The following is a 22,222-nucleotide window of genomic DNA, read 5'->3' as shown; positions in this document are numbered from 1 at the left end:
GAAATCCAGAAAAACAAGGCAAAACAAAACCAAAACACAAATGCAAAAAGCAGAGCAGAAAACTTAGCTTTTGAGGAGCAGGAAACAGACTGGTCTCCTAGAATCCCTCTGAGAAATCACCAGCAAGGCAGAAGGGCGTCGGCTGCCTTATATCCAGTCAGCAATTCCAGTCACCCAGTCATCATCATCCTGCTCAGGTGCTTGGTAATCAGCCTCACTACCTTCCTTCACCAGAAGAGGGAGTTCATCAGACCTCAATGGTGAAGGGGAAAATGAACTCACAACAGTACCTCCCCCTTGAGGAGGGGTCACCGAACCCTCATCCACGCCACCAGGGCGATCAGGGTGAGCCCGATGAAAGGCACGCACCAATCTTTTGGCATGAATATCAGAGGCAGAGACCCAGGAATTATCCTCCTGACCATAACCCTTCCACTTAACCAAATACTGGAGTCTCCGTCTAGCCAGACGGGAATCCAGTATCTTCTCTACATCATATTCCATGTTACCTTCAACAAATACAGGGTCCGGAGGTGCCACCCCAGGAACAACTGGTTCAACAAACCTCTTCAACAAGGACTTATGAAACACATTATGGATTTTAAATGTGACAGGAAGAGCCAAACGAAAAGAGACCGGATTAATAATCTCCAAAATCTTGTAAGGTCCAATAAATCTAGGCTTAAACTTAGGAGAAGCCACCTTCATAGCGATATTTTTTTTATGATAACCAAACCATATCACCAACCTTAAACTGGGGACCAGTGGTCCTATGTCGGTTGGAAAACCGATGGGCCTTTTCCTGGGAGAGAGATAACTTATCCACCACTTGGTCCCAGATCTGGTGCATTCTCTCCACCACAGTGTCAACACCTGGGCAGGCAGAAGGCTCCACCTGCCCTGAAGAAAATCGAGGATGAAACCCAAAGTTACAAAAAAAAGGTGACATCAAAGTGGCAGAACCAGCTCTATTATTTAAAGCAAATTCGGCCAAGGGCAAAAATGAAACCCAATCATCCTGATCAGCAGAAATAAAACATCTCAAATACGACTCCAAGGTCTGGTTTGTTCTCTCCTTCTGCCCATTGGTCTGAGGGTGAAAAGCAGAGGAGAAGGACAACTGATTTCCCAGCTTGGAACAGAAAGTCCTCCAAAATCTAGACACAAACTGAACTCCTCTGTCAGATACAATGTTCTCAGGAATCCCGTGCAAGCGAACCACCTCTTGCAAAAATAGGGGCACCAACTCAGAGGAAGATGGCAACTTAGGGAGTGGTACAAGATGAACCATCTTAGAGAACCGATCACAAATCAACCAAATAACAGTCATTCTCTGAGAGACAGGCATATCAGAGATGAAATCCATTAAAATATGGGTCCATGGCCTCCTGGGGACTGGCAAAGGCATCAACAACCCACTAGAGCGAGAACAAGGTTTAGACCGGGAGCAAGTCCCACAGGACTGCACAAAATTCCTGACATCACGAGACAAGGCGGGCCACCAAAAAGACCGACTCACCAGATCTCTAGTACCAAAAATACCTGGATGACCAGCCAATGCAGAGCAATGAACTTCAGACATCACTCTCTTCTTCCACTGGTCAGGAACATACAACTTTCCACTGGGTCAACGCTTAGGTTTGTCCTCCTGGAACTCTTCCAGAGCACGTCTCAAATCGGGCGAGATGGCAGAAAGAATTACCCCTTCGCCTAAGATGGTAGCAGGCTTGGTCACCACAGGATTATCAGCAAAGAAGCTCCTAGAGAGAGCGTCAGCCTTGACATTCTTAGTGCCAGGAAGAAAAGAGACCACAAAATCAAAACGTGTAAAAAACAAGAACCACCTAGCCTGTCTAGGGTTCAAGCGTTTGGCCGACTCCAGGTAAATCAAATTCTTGTGGTCAGTGAGTACCACAACTTGATGTTTAGCACCCTCCAACCAATGTCTCCACTCCTCAAATGCCCATTTCATGGCTAACAGTTCCCGATTCCCCACATCATAGTTACGTTCAGATGGAGAGAACTTTCAGGAAAAGAAAGCACAGGGATTCATTTTAGATGTTACAGGATCCTTTTGGAACAAAACAGCTCCTGCAGCAATCTCAGAAGCGTCCACCTCTACCTGGAACGGGAGTGAGACATCATGTTGCCGCAAAACCGGGGCAGAAGTGAATCTTCGCTTCAGCTCCTGAAAGGAAGAAACAGCCTTCGGAGACCAATTCAACACATCAGCACCCTTCTTAGTCAGATCAGTCAATGGCTTGGCAATACTAGAAAATTTTGCTATAAATTTCCGATAAAAATTAGCAAAACCCAAAAACTTCTGGAGGGCCTTCAAAGAAGTGGGCTGAACCCAATCATAAATGGCCTGCACCTTGGCCGGGTCCATTTCAATAGTTGACGGAGACAAAATAAATTCCAAAAATAAAATCCTCTGTACCCGAAAAAGGCATTTCGATCCTTTGACATACAGGGAATTCTCCCTCAAGATCCGGAACACTGTCCGAACATGTTCCACATGAGAATCCCAATCCTTGGAAAAGATCAAAATATCATCCAGATAGATAATCAAAAATGTATCCATAAAGTCCCGGAAAATGTCGATCATGAAGCACTGGAAGACAGAAGGGGCATTACTGAGCCCAAAAGGCATCACCAGGTACTCAAAATGTCCCTCCGGAGTATTAAACGCCGTCTTCCATTCATCCCCATGCTTAATGCGGATAAGATTATACGCCCCCTGAGGTCAAGCTTGGTAAACCAGCAAGCACCTTTAACTCTGGAGAATAGATCCGAAATCAGGGGTAACGGATACTGATATTTAATAGTAATTTTGTTGAGGGCACGATAATCAATACAAGGCCTTAATGAACCATCCTTTTTTGCCACGAAAAAAATACCTGCACCTAAGGGTGAAGAGTATGGTCTAATATGACCCTTCTCCAACGCCTCCTTAATATAGGATCGCATAGCCTCGTGCTCGGGTACAGATAAATTGAAGAGCCGACCACTGGGAATTTTCCCCCCCGGGCTCAGTTCAATTGCACAGTCATAACTCCTATGAGGAGGCAAAGACGCAGACTCATTCTCACTAAATACATCATAAAAGTCCGCCAAATAGTCAGGAACATCATGCGACCGAGGAGAGGTGGAAAAAACCGGAGCCTCACTAAGGGCACACCGACAACCCCAACTCACCACAGACACAGATTTCCAATCCAAAACTGGATTATGAATTTGCAACCAGGGAAACCCCAGAACAATGGTATCATGCAAATTATGCAACACCAAAAATCTGCAATTTTCTTGATGGTCTGGGGCGACCCGCATTACCACCTGGGTCCAAAACTGAGGTTTATTTTTCGCCAAAGGAGTAGCATCAATCCCCCTCAAAGGGATAGGCCTCCGCAGAGGTTTCAACGGAAATCCACAACGTTTAGCAAAATCCAAGTCCATTAGGTTCAGGGCTGCTCCCGAATCCACAAAAGCCTTGGCGGAAAATGTGGACAGGGAGCAGATCAGAGTAATTGCCAGAAGAAACTTAGGTTGAACTCCACCCACAGAAAACGTGTGTGCAAAACGTTTCTCTTGTTTAGGACAGACAGAAATAATATGCAAGGCATCTCCACAAAAAAAACAGCTCATTACGCCTTCTGAATTCCTGACGTTGCTCCCTGGACAAAACTCTATCACATTGCATAAGTTCAGACACTTGTTCAACAGGTGGCAACACCTCTCGTGCAGTCCTGCATTCACGTAAACGCCGATCAACCTGACTGGCTAATGACATAGAATCGTCAAGACCAGAGGGAAAAGGAAATCCCACCATAGTATCTTTTACGGCTTCTGACAAACCCATCCGAAAGAAAGCTGCCAAGGCATTATCATTCCAGGTAGTAAGGACCGCCCACTTTCGGAATTTTTGACAGTACAATTCTGCAGAATCTCGACCCTGGCTCAATGCCAACAGGGTCTTTTCAGCCTGATCAATAGCATTAGGTTCGTCATACAACAACCCCAAGGCTTGAAAAAATGCTTTCACATTAGTCATAATAGGACCATCTGGTTTCAAAGAAAACGCCCAATCCTGGGGATCGCCACGCAGCAAAGAGATGACAATTTTAACCCGCGGTGCAGAGCTCCCTGACGAGTTAGGTTTTAAGGCAAAAAATAATTTACAATTATTTTTTGAAATTCAAAAATTTAGACCGATCCCCAAAAAACACATCAGGGGTAGGGATCTTTGGTTCAGCAGCATGTGAATGAGCAAGGTAGGCGGAAATTCCCCGCACTTCCGCAGCGAGCTGCTCCACATGATGAGACAATTGCTTTATCTCCATTGAGAGAAAAAAAAAATTCCCCCTACGGCCTCAGAGATATAGAGGAAAAAATATACACACTTTTTTTTTTACAATTCTTTCCTGCTACTGAGTACCCTAGGATCTGCGGTATGGCTGGTGATTCTGTTATGAATGAGTCACCATAGGAGGCAAAAAAAGAAATACTAGCTAAGTTCAGAAAACCAGAGAAGTTGGCAGCTATCGGATTGCAGACCCCTGAACCTATTAACAACTAGCAGTAGCCGTGGGGGGTTCCTACGGTGCCCTAGACCCCTCGATCACAGCCGGAGAACTAAATAGCCTAAAGACAGAAAGGGAAATCTAAACTGCCCCAGAGCAAACCCCAAAGCAATAGGCAGCCCCCAACATATAATGACGGTAAAGCAAGATGAAAAACACTCACACAGATAGAAAGATAGGCTGAACAAATGATGGGGCCCAGGCTAACTAAATAGGACAGGATAGAAAAGCTGCTGTCTGCAATCCGCCAAAACCCTATCAAAACAAGAGCCAACAGACTGATAGGGAAAAAAGCCCTGAAGACGCTAGGCTTCAAAAAGACTAAATCAGTACTCAGGTATTTTCTGAAGACAGAGCAAAAAGGAATTCAGCTCACCCCAGCAGGGAATGGCAGAAATCCAGAAAAACAAGGCAAAACAAAACCAAAACACAAATGCAAAAAGCAGAGCAGAAAACTTAGCTTTTGAGGAGCAGGAAACAGACTAGTCTCCTAGAATCCCTCTGAGAAATCACCAGTAAGGCAGAAGGGCGTCGGCTGCCTTATATCCAGTCAGCAATTCCAGTCACCCAGTCATCATCATTCTGCTCAGGTGCTTGGTAATCAGCCTCACTACCTTCCTTCACCAGAAGAGGGAGTTCATCAGACCTCAATGGTGAAGGGGAAAATGAACTCACAACTGGATACACTGGGAATTTGGGAGCCAGTAAAGGTATTTGCAAAGAAGGCAAGCAGGAGTGTAGCAAAGAGAGAGATTAATTAGTCGGGCAGCAGAGTTAAGGGTGGACTGGAGGGCTGCGAGAGTGTTAGATGGTAGGCCACAGAGGATGTTGCAGTAGTCGAGGCAGGAGATGATTAGGGCATGCACAAAGATTTTGGTAGAGAGAGGGTTGATGAAAGGATGGATTCTGGAAATATTTTTGAGCTGGAGGCAACAGGAGATGGCAAGAGCTTGGATGGATGTGTGGTTTGAAGGACAAGGCAGAGTCAAGGGTTTCTCCGACGTATGCCTCCTTTTTACAAATCCATTGTATTACCTGTGCATGCTGCAATAATACTGCGGCCTGTTGCTGCATTTGATATGTACCTACCTACCTAGCATTTCTTGATACATCCTTTTTTAGGTAGAAAGTCATAACGGTTTAAATTTTTTTTTTTTTTTAAATCCTGATATATAGCTGTGATAATTTATTCCACACCTGTTGTCATTAGTCAAATGTCTTACCCTCAGATGTCATTCCACCACAGTGGTCTATTGCTGCATTTGGCTTTCTGGATATGTACCTGCTTATTTAGCATTTCTTTTTGTGTCCTTAAATTGTCAAGGGATTAAAAAACGGGGTTGAAATTATTAACAAAGTAATTAAAGTGTTATAAAAATTAAGAAAAAGCAGCAATAGCAATGAATGGGGTAATGTGATATAAAATTTACCCTGCTTCTATCACCATCCCCTGATATTCACTTGAGGGTGTTGATAGAAGTAATCAGGTAGCGCTGCTCTCATGCATCCTGTTTCTATCACCGCGATCTAATGACATCTTGTTTCAGAGAAAGAGGCAGCGGTGTCAGAAGAAGGTACTGTGGTAGCGGCAACTGAAGATGCAGTGCAGGCAGCGGGTACTGAAGTGTGCAAGCAAGCCTCTAAAGATGCGGGTGGTGGAGACAAAAGAATTATGCTGGTTTTGACAGTACATCATCAGGTGATAGTGGTGACAGAAGCTGTGGCCAGAGGGTCACTCACTGATGATGTCCCATTTCAGGGGAAAATAGAAGCCACAAAAGAGTGACTACAGGGCCATCCTCATGTGTCGTCTTGTTTGAGACTCCCCTCAAACAAAATGTCACAGGACGTAAAAACAAATATAGAAATTAACTACGGTATATAGGTAGAATGGGAGGTAATTTTACAATGAAGCAAATGATAAAAGTTGTTAAGGCTTAACGTTAGATATTTCTGACGAGCAGTATAAATATTGCATCACCCCTTTAAAAGGCCTCTATGTGGTTTTAAATAGAAGTTATTTTGTCTACTAAAGATCCTACCATTTTTCTGTCCAATGAAAGGGTCTGCAAGCAGGACCCCACACTATGGGACTTTCTATTTTAAACTCTTTGTATTAAATACAATGAGATATTTGGTGGGTGGGGGTGCCTATACCATAAATTTACACTCTGGTTCTTCACAGTTGAAGAACCAGGACAGGCATCTGATATAGATCAGTATATGATTGATACTGTTAGCCCCATGCTCACCGCTCCCGCTGCTCCCATCCTGCCTTGTGCTCCTAGCCTTCCTGCTCTCCGGTGTGCAGATACATGGGCACCCTGGCGCCTTCCCCTTGTACCGTCGGCCGTGCGCACAGTCTTCTCGTGCATGCGCCTTAGGGCCAGGCCGCGCGAGCCCCTGCAACCTTTATCCACCAATATGACCTTACCCGGTAACACTTCCTGTCCAATGAGGGACAGGCACAAGGTATTTCAGGCTGCCCTCCCTTAATGGAGGCTCCTGATTATCGTGTTCTATAACTATATTTAGGCCCTTTTCGCTGCTGCTTTACTACCAATTAGCTAGCCTGCTCTCTTACTTTGTGTGTCTGCCTCTGAGTCTTTTCAGAGCCTGTTCCTGTCCTCTGTCCACCTGGTTCTCGGTTCTTCCTCCACCTCTGTATACCCTCTGCCTCTGGACCCTCTCCACCTCCTGCCTTCCATCCTCTTGGCCTCTCCTATACCCACTCCTGCCTTATCCGTTGTCCTCTCCCAGCTCCTCCTGTCTCATCTACGTTTTGGGTACTTTCCTCCTGAGCCGACTCCTGGTCCTGGCAGCTGTGGTACATGATGTCCCTGAGCCTGCCCTTTAATGAACCCTGTATAGGGGTTGGTCCCATCTGGTGTACTCACTCAGGGGAGATTCGTTACCACGTTCCAGAGGGTCCACTCTCGGTACTCACCACCTTTGGCGTAACAGATACATCTTGACAGGTCTAGTAATACAAGGAGACAAATCCATTCACTACTTTTACATAGACCTGCCTAAGTATATTAACAGCGAACTCTGCATATCAATAAAATGTGTCAACCACAAGAACAAGTTTTCCAAGTAAACCCACAGGAGTGATTAAATCAATGCACCTTTATGCAGCCCAGCCTATCTTCAAACTTCAAGAGTTCATCTACCAAAAAAAAGCCTGAAACATTGGTTTTTCAACTTTACAAATATCAAAATACTTATGATTAACCGTGCGAATTGTCTCTTTAGAGCAGAAGAGGACTTGAACTCTAGTGCCAGCTATTGGTTACAGTTTAGTGCATATTTAATCTTCCACAGGAGCATTGCATGGCCTATAAGTCTCCTTACACTGGCATGCCAGGAATGTCACTCTCCACAAGGAAAGATGTCACTCCTTAGATCACAATTAGTCGTTATATTTTATTAATTACTCCATACTCATTTATCCGTTTTGCAAAAAGAAAACTATGAACTGAGAGGCCTTTGTCTCACAAGATCCCCTTGGTCTTTATAACTGTCGCCTTGCTCGTGCAGGAAGATGTGGACCATCCATGGGCATTATATGTCTCAGTGATACAGCTAAGTTGCCAAGAAGGTTGGCTTGCATTGACCATTAAATGCTGTTATGGGACTGGCCACTTAAAAATGGTCGAAACTGCATAAAAACATAATTGTTACCTTACTGCTTACCCGGTGCCCTTGTTCTGCTGTTCCTCAGCTACCTCGCTGGTTTCAACTTCCTTTTCCCTCTTGACACACAGGAAGTGACTCAGCCAATCAATTCACATCACGGTGGCCTACCTTTGCCAGCGATTGGCTGCAATTAGTCACATGTCCCTGTGTTATGATGCCATGACTGTTGCAAGAAGCAGAGTGGAGGGCTTCCAAGAACACGAACTATCCAGGTGAGCATTCCGACTATATAAAGTAAGATTTCAGAGTGAACAGCCACTATAAATTGCCATTTTCTCTACCTCGTCATTTATTAGTCTTCTACAAGCACTGAGAGTTCAAAGGACGAACATAGATCCATATATACATTTTATATCCTACAAAAAACAGCAACAACCCCCTCTCGGCTCCTCCAGAATAACTGCAGCTTGTCATTAACCATCTATTTATATCACACACAGTCATGAGAGTCATAGTCTAAGCTCCTGATATACGATAATTAGAGCTGCTCGTAGGAAAAGTCCGTCCCTAGAGTCGCATAAAATCTGCAATCATGACGGGGCGCACACAACAACTTGGGACCGCTTCTGCTGTTTTTTGGCAGCTCGTCTCCGGATAGTAAATGAACTTGAGCTTGAGAATTGACAAGATGATAGTAATAAATTCAGTTCTCAATGCTGCACTACGATATAGGAAGAAATCATGTTCCTTGGAACAAAACTATTGAAGACCTGAACAAATAACATCTCGCTATGAATATACGTATGGAATCACATGATACTCCCCAATATACGACCTGCAAAGTGCGCCTTTCTGCAATCCAGAAGGAGACCTTGCTGGTTTTCAAAGGAACATGTTATGCAGTCGATAAAAGAATAGTGAGTGCGTTTGCTTAAAGGGAAAGTGTAATCAGAACATGACTCGTTGTGTAACTAACATTTTTAGGTTAACCATATTTTTAAGATATTTTGGTGTTTAGTTCTATGTGACTACATTCCTTGAAGTTCTACAGTTTTCACACAGTTTCTTTTCAGACTGATACTTCCTCTTCTGAAAAGATTATTTTTCAGCAGTTTTCAGAAGATTACAATTAAAATATCACTTACATATAGATAATACAGGATCCACTATTCACAAAATGTGATGTTACAGCTCACCTCCTCCCCCTCTTGTTCAATGACAGCAGATAAAACAGTATCCACCATTCACAATAGGCGATATCACAGATCACCTGTTCCCCCTCCTGTACAATTACTGATAACACCTCTAAATACAATAAATACAGTAACACAGGATGCACGATTCACAATATGTGATGTTACAGCTCATCTCCTCTTATTGCACAATGACTGATAATGTCTTTATATACAGAAGATAACACAGGAACCATTATTCACAATAGGTAATGTCACAGCTCACCTACTTCTCCTCCTATACAGTAGATAACATAGGATCTACCATTCTCACTAGATGATATCACAGCTTACCTCTTCTTCCTCTTCCTGTACAATAACCGAACCGATAAACACCTCTGTATACAGTAGATAACACAAGATCCATAATTCTCTTTAGGTGACGTAAAAGCTCACCTCCTCCTCCTGTACAATGACTGATAACACCTCTATGTACAGTAGATAGCAAAGGATCCTCCATTCACAATAGGTGATATCACAGCTCACCTCCTCCTCCTGAACAATGACTGATAACATCTCTGAATGCAGTAGATATAAAAGAATCCACCAGTCATAATAGATGATATCACAGCTCACCTCCTCCTGTTCATTGACTGATAACACCTGTAAATACAGTAGATAACACATGATTCTCCAGTCACTATAGATGGTCACAGATCACCTCCTACTCCTCCTGTATAAATTCTGATAACACATCTATATACTTTAGATGTCATAGGATCTATTACTCATAATTCAGTTTCTGAGTCTCCTGCACATTAGTGGACTTCTTCCCAGAATGTTAATACAATGTCATTTTTATGGGAAGGCATTAAAAGACTATGGAAATGGGTTATGAGGTTGATAGTTTTATGGTGATGACTAGAGTTGAGCGAAACGGGTCGAAAAATTTCAAAAGTCGCCGACTTTTGGCAAAGTCGGGTTTCATGAAACGAAACCCGACCCTAGGATGAGGTCGGCCACGAGGTTGGCGACTTACGCGCCAAAGTCGCGTTTCAAAAGTTTGTTTTGCGCTCTTTTTCAGCCAATCAGGATCCACGGACACTGTGGGCAACGTGATGACATAGGCACGGGTCACCACCATCTTTCAGAAGGGCATGCAAGTGATTGGCTTGCTTTGGTGGGCGTCACAGGGGGTATAAAAGGGCGTGCACGCCGACCGCCATCTTACTTCTGCCGATCTTAGCATAGGGAGAGGTTGCTGCTGATTCTGTAGGGAGAGTGTTAGGCAGGGAAGAAGACAAAAAAAACTGCTTCTGCTGCTAGCGATTGTGCCTGTACAACACACCAGTCACTGTGTGTGCAGTGCAAGGGAAGGCTATATAGTGGTGTATCAGTGGTGTTGGTTGTTAGGCTGCCTTCTAAGGCTTCCTGACAGCTGCATTGCTGTTTACCCACTGCTCTGCAAACTGCTTTTTTAAAAGCAATCCCAATTTTTTTTTTTGTCCTGCTGAGGTACTGAGCGTGCATTTTTTCACACCATACAGCGGTGTACGCTCCTCACACAGTACCGTGTAACGGCTGTTATCACAGCCACAGTGAAGCTATCTGTGTCACTCTGTGAGAATAAGTCGAGGACATGTTCCGTTCTTACAGACCTGCACTCTAGGGAGATTCCTACTCTGCCCAATTCTACATACACCTTGTAGTTTGTGATACACTAGCCAATTTCTGCCTGTGACATAGCGCTGTGATATTCAGTGGGCCTCACACAATCCAAAAGTGTCCAGTGTCCACAAGTGTCTGCAGAAATTCAAAATCTCCCTTATCCTCTAGTCAATTTGGTCACAGCTGTGCCATCGAGCCTGTGACATAGCGCTCAGATATTCAGTGGGCCTCACACAATCCAAAAGTGTCCAGTGTCCACAAGTGTCTGCAGAAATTCAAAATCTCACTTATCCTCTAGTCACTTTGGTCACAGCTGTGCCATCGAGCCTGTGACATAGCGCTCAGATATTCAGTGGGCCTCACACAATCCAAAAGTGTCCAGTGTCCACAAGTGTCTGCAGAAATTCAAAATCTCACTTATCCTCTAGTCACTTTGGTCACAGCTGTGCCATCGAGCCTGTGACATAGCGCTCAGATATTCAGTGGGCCTCACACAATCCAAAAGTGTCCAGTGTCCACTAGTGTGAGCAGAAATTCAAAATCTCACTTATCCTCTAGTCACTTTGGTCACAGCTGTGCCATCGAGCCTGTGACATAGCGCTCAGATATTCAGTGGGCCTCACACAATCCAAAAGTGTCCAGTGTCCACAAGTGTCTGCAGAAATTCAAAATCTCACTTATCCTCTAGTCACTTTGGTCACAGCTGTGCCATCGAGCCTGTGACATAGCGCTCAGATATTTAGTGGGCCTCACACAATCCAAAAGTGTCCAGTGTCCACAAGTGTCTGCAGAAATTCAAAATCTCACTTATCCTCTAGTCACTTTGGTCACAGCTGTGCCATCGAGCCTGTGACATAGCGCTCAGATATTCAGTGGGCCTCACACAATCCAAAAGTGTCCAGTGTCCACAAGTGTCTGCAGAAATTCAAAATCTCACTTATCCTCTAGTCACTTTGGTCACAGCTGTGTCATCGAGCCTGTGACACAGCGCTCAGATATTCAGTGGGCCTCACACAATCCAAAAGTGTCCAGTGTCCACTAGTGTGAGCAGAAATTCAAAATCTCACTTATCCTCTAGTCACTTTGGTCACAGCTGTGCCATCGAGCCTGTGACATAGCGCTCAGATATTCAGTGAGCCTCACACAATCCAAAAGTGTCCAGTGTCCACTAGTGTGAGCAGAAATTCAAAATCTCACTTATCCTCTAGTCACTTTGGTCACAGCTGTGCCATCGAGCCTGTGACATAACGCTCAGATATTCAGTGGGCCTCACACAATCCAAGAGTGTCCAGTGTCCACTAGTGTGAGCAGAAATTCAAAATCTCACTTATCCTCTAGTCACTTTGGTCACAGCTGTGCCATCGAGCCTGTGACATAGCGCTCAGATATTCAGTGGGCCTCACACAATCCAAAAGTGTCCAGTGTCCACAAGTGTCTGCAGAAATTCAAAATCTCCCTTATCCTCTAGTCACTTTGGTCACAGCTGTGCCATCGAGCCTGTGACATAGCGCTCAGATATTCAGTGGGCCTCACACAATCCAAAAGTGTCCAGTGTCCACAAGTGTCTGCAGAAATTCAAAATCTCACTTATCCTCTAGTCACTTTGGTCACAGCTGTGCCATCGAGCCTGTGACATAGCGCTCAGATATTCAGTGGGCCTCACACAATCCAAAAGTGTCCAGTGTCCACAAGTGTCTGCAGAAATTCAAAATCTCACTTATCCTCTAGTCACTTTGGTCACAGCTGTGCCATCGAGCCTGTGACATAGAGCTCAGATATTCAGTGGGCCTCACACAATCCAAGAGTGTCCAGTGTCCACTAGTGTGAGCAGAAATTCAAAATCTCACTTATCCTCTAGTCACTTTGGTCACAGCTGTGCCATCCAGCCTGTGACATAGCGCTCAGATATTCAGTGGGCCACACACAATCCAAAAGTGTCCAGTGTCCACAAGTGTCTGCAGAAATTCAAAATCTCACTTATCCTCTAGTCACTTTGGTCACAGCTGTGCCATCGAGCCTGTGACATAGCGCTCAGATATTCAGTGGGCCTCACACAATCCAAAAGTGTCCAGTGTCCACAAGTGTCTGCAGAAATTCAAAATCTCACTTATCCTCTAGTCACTTTGGTCACAGCTGTGCCATCGAGCCTGTGACATAGCGCTCAGATATTCAGTGGGCCTCACACAATCCAAAAGTGTCCAGTGTCCACTAATGTGAGCAGAAATTCAAAATCTCACTTATCCTCTAGTCACTTTGGTCACAGCTGTGCCATCGAGCCTGTGACATAGCGCTCAGATATTCAGTGGGCCTCACACAATCCAAAAGTGTCCAGTGTCCACAAGTGTCTGCAGAAATTCAAAATCTCACTTATCCTCTAGTCACTTTGGTCACAGCTGTGCCATCGAGCCTGTGACATAGCGCTCAGATATTCAGTGGGCCTCACACAATCCAAAAGTGTCCAGTGTCCACAAGTGTCTGCAGAAATTCAAAATCTCACTTATCCTCTAGTCACTTTGGTCACAGCTGTGCCATCGAGCCTGTGACATAGCGCTCAGATACTCAGTGGGCCTCACACAATCCAAAAGTGTCCAGTGTCCACTAGTGTGAGCAGAAATTCAAAATCTCACTTATCCTCTAGTCACTTTGGTCACAGCTGTGCCATCGAGCCTGTGACATAGCGCTCAGATATTCAGTGGGCCTCACACAATCCAAAAGTGTCCAGTGTCCACAAGTGTCTGCAGAAATTCAAAATCTCACTTATCCTCTAGTCACTTTGGTCACAGCTGTGCTATCGAGCCTTTGACATAGAGCTCAGATATTCAGTGGGCCTCACACAATCCAAAAGTGTCCAGTGTCCACAAGTGTCTGCAGAAATTCAAAATCTCACTTATCCTCTAGTCACTTTGGTCACAGCTGTGCCATTGAGCCTGTGACATAGCGCTCAGATATTCAGTGGGCCTCACACAATCCAAAAGTGTCCAGTGTCCACTAGTGTGAGCAGAAATTCAAAATCTCACTTATCCTCTAGTCACTTTGGTCACAGCTGTGCCATCGAGCCTGTGACATAGCGCTCAGATATTCATTTGGCCTCACACAATCCAAAAGTGTCCAGTGTCCACAAGTGTCTGCAGAAATTCAAAATCTCACTTATCCTCTAGTCACTTTGGTCACAGCTGTGCCATCGAGCCTGTGACATAGCGCTCAGATATTCAGTGGGCCTCACACAATCCAAAAGTGTCCAGTGTCCACTAGTGTGAGCAGAAATTCAAAATCTCCCCTGTCCTATAGACACCTTATACCTTGTTTTACATTACTATATAGTTTGTTGGATTTTGTCTACATTTCTACCAAAAATGAGGAAGGCTGGTGGAAGAGGCCGTGGAATTGGGCGGGGGTTGGCAGCTGGTAATGATGGTGTTGGTGGTGGATCTGATGGTAGTGGCAAGAGCAAAATAGGACCGAATGCAGGAGGTGTTGAGCCTGCGTCATCGTCTGGCTCCATAAGGCTTCGAAGGCTTAGTTTTCTAGGAGTTGGCAAACCGCTTTTAAAGCCAGAGCATCAGGAAAAAGTTTTGTCTTACATTGCTGACTCAGCCTCCAGCTCTGTTGCCTCCTCTTCTTCAGTTGTAAAAAGTAAAAGCACTGAGTCGTCATTGGAGGCTCATGTTCATGAACCACACCTTTCCTTGTGTCCTTCACCCCAACCAAGATTGAAGGATGATGCAGGCCATATTACTGATTACTCCATGGAGCTGTTTTCACATACCATGCCTGGATTATCAAGTCAAATGGTGAATTACCCAGGCCAAGATGAATCTGACATGGAGTGCACTGATGCACAGCCGATGATGGATGATTCTGCTGGTACATTCACTCAGAGCACTACATTGTCATCGCAGTGTACAGAGCCAGATTCTGACCCTGATGAAACTCAGGTGCCCCTTCCCGCACACTATACCACCATACACGGTGACACAGAGGAAGGTGCACATGACATTGAAGAGGAGGTGATGGATGACCCAGTTGTTGACCCAGATTGGCATCCATTGGGGGAAGAGGGTGCTGCTTCCAATAGCTCAGATGAGGAGTATCCACAGCAGACATCGACATCGCAACAGCTGTTATCTGGCAGGCCTGGTGCACTCCAAAGACAGGTTCCAAAAATCAAAATCAAAAGAGTTGCTGGACAGCTTGTCCAGAGGGTCAAAAGATCACAGCGTGCTAGGCCGCAAAATGTCTGCCAAAGTAGGAAGAGTGCAGTGTGGCACTTTTTTGAACAAAATCCTCATGATCAGGCCAAGGTTATCTGTAAGAAGTGCAGCTGATCACAACGAAGGTAGTCAGCAACACTACATTGTTTCCCCCACTGTAAGCCCACCGGTTAGCACAGCAGCAAATGTTGAGGTGTCGTTGCAAGGCCACAGCAGTCAGGGAATCCCACTGTTATATCAATGAAAGACTGATTCTAGGCCATCAGAAAGAACACCAACTCCATCACCATCATCAACCCTCTCTCAGTCCGCCCTGTCCACCGCTACTTCCACCATATGCAGCTCTCAAGTCCATCTCACCCTCCCAGACACTATGAGTAGGTCAAGAAAGTACTCAGTCTCTCATCCGCGTACACTGCGTTTGAACGCCCACATTGCCAAACTAATCTCGTTTGAGATGATGCCCTTTCAGTTGGTGGAAAGCACAGCTTTCCGCGAACTCATGGCCTATGCAGTACCACGCTATGACCTACCCAGTCGCCACTTCTTCTCTCACAAAGCCATCCCAGCCCTCCACCATCATGTGAAAGATCGCATTGTCCATGCCCTCAAGCAGTCAGTGAGCGGAAAAGTGCACCTCACAACTGATGCATGGTCCAGTCGGCATGGCCAGGGCCGTTACGTGTCCATCACTGCGCACTGGGTTAATGTGGTGGATGCAGGGTCCACAGGGGACAGCGGTGGTGGGACAGTGCTGCCTAGCCCACGGTATAGGAAACAGTTGGATGTAGGCGTTCGACCCTCCTCCTCCTCCAGAAGCGAAAGCTCGTCCACAGAGCGCAGTCGTACGAGCACTCCATCTGCAGCTGCCACTGTTGCACACGAGGTGTCCCCCTATCGAGCAGCTAGTGGAAAGCGTCAGCAGGCTGTGTTGCAGATGATGTGTTTGGGCGACAGACACACCGCCGAGGTGCTGGCCGAGTACTTGAAGCGACAAACTGAGTCATGGCTGGGCAGTGTACATCTTGAGGCAGGCAAGGTAGTTAGTGATAACGGCCGTAATTTTGTGGCAGCCATAGCCCTTTCAAAACTCAGCCACATACCTTGCTTGGCTCACACCTTTAACCTGGTGGTGCAGTGCTTCCTCAAAAATTATCCGGAGTTAACAGCCCTGCTCCAGAAGGTGTGAAGACTGTGCGCGCACATCCGCCGGTCGCCTGTACACTCCGTTCGTATGCAGAAGCTGCAGCGATTGCTCCACCTTCCCAACCACCGCCTCATTATCGACATTGCAACAAGGTGGAACTCCACCCTGCACATGGTGGAGCGGCTGTGCGAGCAGAGGCAGGCCATAATGCATTTGTGGGAGGATACACGGCCTGGCACTTTGAGAGCAGACATGGAGTTGACAGGTGTGCAGTGGTCGAAGCTGAAAGACCTCTGTAAAGTCCTTCAGTGTTTTGAGGAATGCACACGGCTGGTAAGCGAAGACGATGCCATCCTAAGCATGAGCATCCCACTTATGCGTCTGCTCATGCAAACTTTGACGCACCTTAAGGAGCAGGCTTCTGCAGCCAATGTTGATGAGGAGGAAGAGGAAGAGGGAATCCTTGATGACATTCAGCCATTGTCTGCTCAGGGACCTCTCCTGGACGAGGTGGAGGAAGAAGAGGAGGAGGAGGAGGAGAATGATGGGGATGATTACTTAGGGGAGGAGGATGCATCTCGTGGGGCAAGTGAAAATGTTGGCATGGCAAGGTCTGGTACAGGGTTTGTGCGTGACTGGAGGGATGTGGATTTGCCAGAAAGTGCTCCTCCACCCAGCACTCGCAGTGCATCATTGACACCGGGAACATTGGCCCACATGTCAGATTATGCCTTGCAGATCCTAAAAAGGGACCCCCGCATTGCCAAAATGATGAACGATGATGACTACTGGTTGGCCAGCATCCTGGATCCACGCTATAAAGGCAAATTACAAAACATCATGCCACAGGAGAACCTTGACCTAATATTGGCTAATAAACAAGCAACTCTGGTAAATCGGTTGCTTGAGGCATTCCCAGCACACAGCAGCGGTGATGGTTCTCACACGAGCCGTACGGGCCGGGGTCAGCTTGGCAGAGGTGTTCGTGGTGCACACAGCAGAAGTGGCGTTGGAGACAGGGGTTTCATGACAATGTTGTGGACTGATTTTTCAAGTACCGCTCACACAACTGGTAATACTGCATCGATGGAAAGTGACAGGAGACATCAGTTGTCAACTATGGTTACAAACTACTTTTCCTCCCATATCGATGTTCTCCCACACAGGTCATTCCCCTTTGACTATTGGGCCGCTAAACTGGACACCTGGCCTGAATTGGCACAATATGCCTTACAGGAGCTCGCTTGCCCAGCTGCAAGTGTGCTATCGGAAAGAGTCTTCAGTGCAGCTGGATCAATCCTGACAGAAAAAACGACCCGTCTGTCAACCCAAAATGTGGATGATCTAACCTTCATTAAAATGAACCACGCATGGGTTTCCAAGGATTTTGTCCCACCTTCCCCTGATGACACATAGGGTGACAGAAAAATGGCTTGCTTTGGTCCACCTCTTCCTGGGACTTGACCTATTTCACCTTTTGCATCAGCTGAATGTCCAACATCAACATATGCCACTTTCTAAAACTCCCTAACTGTGCTGCCTCCCCCCACCATGGCCGGGGTCACCACCTAGCGCACAACACCGTGCGAGTGCCGTTGCCCTGGACAGGTGGGTAGGCCGACTCTTGGGCGCGGGCACTGGCACAGGGTCCCTCATAGTGCAATCAAGTGTCTCTGACGGTGGTGGTGCACACCCGCCATCAGACACATCGCCGTACTATGAGGGGCCCAGTGCCAGTACCGACGCCCACGAGTGGGCCCTCCTTGCTTGGGTAGGGCCCCAGCATTTGCAATCTTTACCTCTCCCTGCTCCTCCGCTGTGTAGTCTGGGCTGTCCAATCCATACTGTGCCTGACACTGTTTGAGCCTGCCTCCTGATGTATAGACATATATTTTGAATGTGTACGCTATCCATACATGTTATCTGGGGATACGGTACCCTTTCTCACCTTTGTGCAATCACGTGCAATCCATACTGGGCCTAACACCGTCTGAGCCTGCCTCCTGATGTATAGACATATATTTTGAATGTGTACGCTATCCATACATGTTATCTGGGGATACGGTACCCTTTCTCACCTTTGTGCAATCACGTGCAATTCATACTGGGCTTAACACCGTCTGAGCCTGCCTCCTGATGTATAGACATATATTTTGAATGTGTACGCTATCCATACATGTTATCTGGGGATACGGTACCCTTTCTAACCTTTGTGCAATCACGTGCAATCCATACTGGGCCTAACACCGTCTGAGCCTGCCTCCTGATGTATAGACATATATTTTGAATGTGTACGCTATCCATACATGTTATCTGGGGATACGGTACCCTTTCTATCCTTTGTGCAATCACTTGCAATCCATACTGGGCCTAACACCATCTGAGCCTGCCTCCTGATGTATAGACCTATATTTTGAATGTGTACGCTATCCATACATGTTATCTGGGGATACGGTACCCTTTCTCACCTTTGTGCAATCACGTGTAATCCATACTGGGCGTGAGAACGGCTGGCGAGCTGTTAAGCAAGCTACAGCACCTGTGGTTTGCACACATAAGTTTTTCATTTTTTCAGGAATGACGGTTAGGCCTAATTCCGGAACTGCGGTTGACCTGCACTTACTGGGAAATCATTGTTCGTGGGTAATAATTGTAATCAGTGATCCCCATCACTAACGTTGTTCAGCGGGTTATCTGCACCTGTAAGCGACAAACGCTGGCCTTTTCAGTGTAGCGCACATGCAGCCAAGGACATGTAAGGGCATGACACACCAGTTATTGGCCAATCTCATGTGCCAGAGCCTCACGTGTCCCTCTAGTATGCCGGACTCGGACCGCGGGGCATGACGGAGTCTCGTTCGTTAACGGAATTAAGCTTGCAATATGTGCATCTGTTCTGTAGCTGGCATGGTTGAGGTTTCCCAGGTGGAGTCGAATTTAACCGTAGGCTCCACTCCTGGTGGTGCCCTTCTGGACATTCCTTTAAGGTTCAGCTTTGCAACCATAGTGCCCACGTAAAACAAACACTTTGCCTTCATGAACGCTGTTTGGAGGGTCATGACTCGTGGGAATAACGCCGCCCAATCAGTTAACCTGCTAGAGAGATCCTTCATTGCTCCCAAGCATGACATCACACTCCCTAGGAGGAAGGTAATGCCACTGTGGCGACCGTACTCCTGGGGGCGACACAAGTGCACTGATGCCCAGCCACTGCTCGATGAATCTGCTGGTACATTGACCCAGACCACTACATTCCCCTCGCACGCTACACGGCCTGAATCTGACCCTGATGAAACTCAGGTTACCCTTCCCATATACAGTTCCATCTTACACGGTGACAAAGAGGAAGCTGCAGATGAAAGTGCAGGTTCGGCCCACCCGCCATCAGACACACCACCGTACTATCAGGGGCCCTGTGCCAGTGCCATCGCCATTGAGTGGGCCCCCCCTGCTTGCTCAGGATCACAGCACTTGCAAAGTTGAAATACTGTGCAGTGAGATGGAAGATGGGGACGACGAGGAGTCCAGACAAGTACAGGGATTCCCTAGCGAGGACACTTATTTGATTGTTTTCAATGTTGGGACAGCAATTTTTGGGGAGCACTATACTCTGGAGAATGATAGATGGGGCCCACCATACACTGGAACATTCCAAAGGTGGACATCAGACACTGGAGCAGCATTTACAGGGCCCATTATACACTAGAGCATTAGAAATGGGGCCCATTATGTTTGGAGCATTATTTTGGCCCATAAGACAGTGGAGCTTCATCCATGGGGACCAACATATACTGTAGCATTATGTGGAGCTCATCATATACTGTTTCAAACATTATATGGGACCAATTATTCTGTATGGAGAAATAGATGGGCCTCGTCATGAGATGTAAAAAGTGAAGTATTTTTCATTGTACTATACCGCTATTTCTCTGCCGTATCGGAGCATGATGAGTTTTGGTATGTGTTAAAGGGGCGCTCTTTCGCCCAGGGCACATGAAAACCTGGAGCCAGCCCTCCCCCCCCCACAACTGTAGCCAAATAACCCCCATTTTTCAGTGCGTAATTTGTATTATGAAGTTAATTAAGGTTGACAAGCTTAAGTAAGAAGAATTGATGCTTTTGGCATTCAAATGGGCACTGTTGGTGTGTTTCCTGTCCTCCTCTCACTGCCGACTTTTATTCCCCATTGACTTACATTGGGTTTCGTGTTTCGGGACGACCCCGACTTTTCCCTATAATCGGACGATCTTGCTCAACCCGACTTTTGGAAAAGTCGGGTTTCACGAAACGAAACACGACCCTAAAAAACCAAAAGTAGCTCAACTCTAGTGATGACGATATGGCCAGATTTTCCTTTTTTTTCATGTGTCAGTTTGTGAGGGGTTTGTCGAGCTGTCATACCCTCTCCCCTGAATGTATCAATGAGTTTTAATGTAAATGAATTAATTTTTTTTTTTTGTGGTAACAAGTGTTAATTTTCCTGTTCTGCAGTACTAAGCAATGGCCACAAGATGTCACCGTCTTCCTTTTTGCTTTTGTACAGAACTGGGTGAAAGGTTATGTCTGCCCAGCAACATACAGTTGGGACAGTATGGAGGTTGATTGTATGGTAGGCCTTAGTGGAAGGAAGATTGGGAATTTCTGGGTAGTGAGAGAATTGAGTGAAGTAAGAGAAGAGGAGAGTGTGCAGAGTTCTGGATAGGAAGAGAACATCAGCTAGAAAGCACAAGGCAGCAAAAATCATTAAGTAACTTTAGAGGTGACAGAGACACAGTTCTACAGTCAAGTGGGTGAAACCCATTAGTGGGAGAATGAAAGGAAGACGTGAGTCCAGTGTTAGCCAGATGTGGGAGGCTCTGTAGAGAAGGGTCTTGCTCAGCTGTCTACAAATAGTCACATTGTAGAAGAATAATCTTTATTCTCATTTGCACAAGGAAAGACTAGAAGCAATGGGATGAAACTGAATGGGAGGAGACACAGATTAGATTTTAGAAAAAACTTTTTGACAGTGATGGTGATCAATGAGTGGAACAGGCTGCCACGAGAAGTGGTGAGTTCTCCTTCAATGGAATTCTTCAAACAGAGGCTGGACAGACATCTGTCTGGGATGATTTAGTGAATCCTGCTTTGAGCAGGGGGTTGGACCAGATGGCCCGGGAGGTCCCTTCCAACTCCAGCATTCTATGATTCTATGATTCTATGACAAGGTAGAGGGATGTGGCTCTTAGAGAAGCCCTCGTTAACAGATCATAAACTGCTGTTTGGGTGCAAGGTTCCAAACAAAAGTGAAAAAACTGTTTTGAAATCTTATAAAACTTTTGTAGGTTCAGTTCCCACGATGAGTTTTTTGATGAGTTTTGATGCTGTGTATTTTTGAAGCAAAAAATACAGCATCTTACAGTTCCAACAAAATGGATGGGAGTTAGAGAAATCTCACGAACTCTTGCGCTTTTCTCTTCCTGCTGAGTAAACTCTTCTTCAGTGTGCATTTCATATCCGCAACAAGTCAATTTCTTTTGCCGGTATGCTGAGTTATATATGTAGACTTTCCCCGTAGAATTGCAGTCGATACAGAAAAAATGCACCAAAAATGCATATAATCCTTACTTGCCTGTATCAATATCATTTTGTGGCAGCCAAATACTAGGATGCATGTAATTAAAACATGATATACCTAAAGAGGAAAAAAGCAGTGAAAAAAATGCATGTAATAAAAGCACTCAAATGAAAAAAATCTAATTTACATAACAGTTGCAGAAATGCAGAAAATCTGCAACATCGAACAGACACCAAATACTCAGTGTA

This window comes from Dendrobates tinctorius, unplaced genomic scaffold, assembly GCF_039654945.1.
Source record: "Dendrobates tinctorius isolate UK_male_01 unplaced genomic scaffold, ASM3965494v1 ptg000116l, whole genome shotgun sequence".
NCBI classification, from domain to species: Eukaryota; Metazoa; Chordata; class Amphibia; order Anura; family Dendrobatidae; genus Dendrobates; species Dendrobates tinctorius.
Note: the sequence above shows the minus strand (reverse complement) of the source record.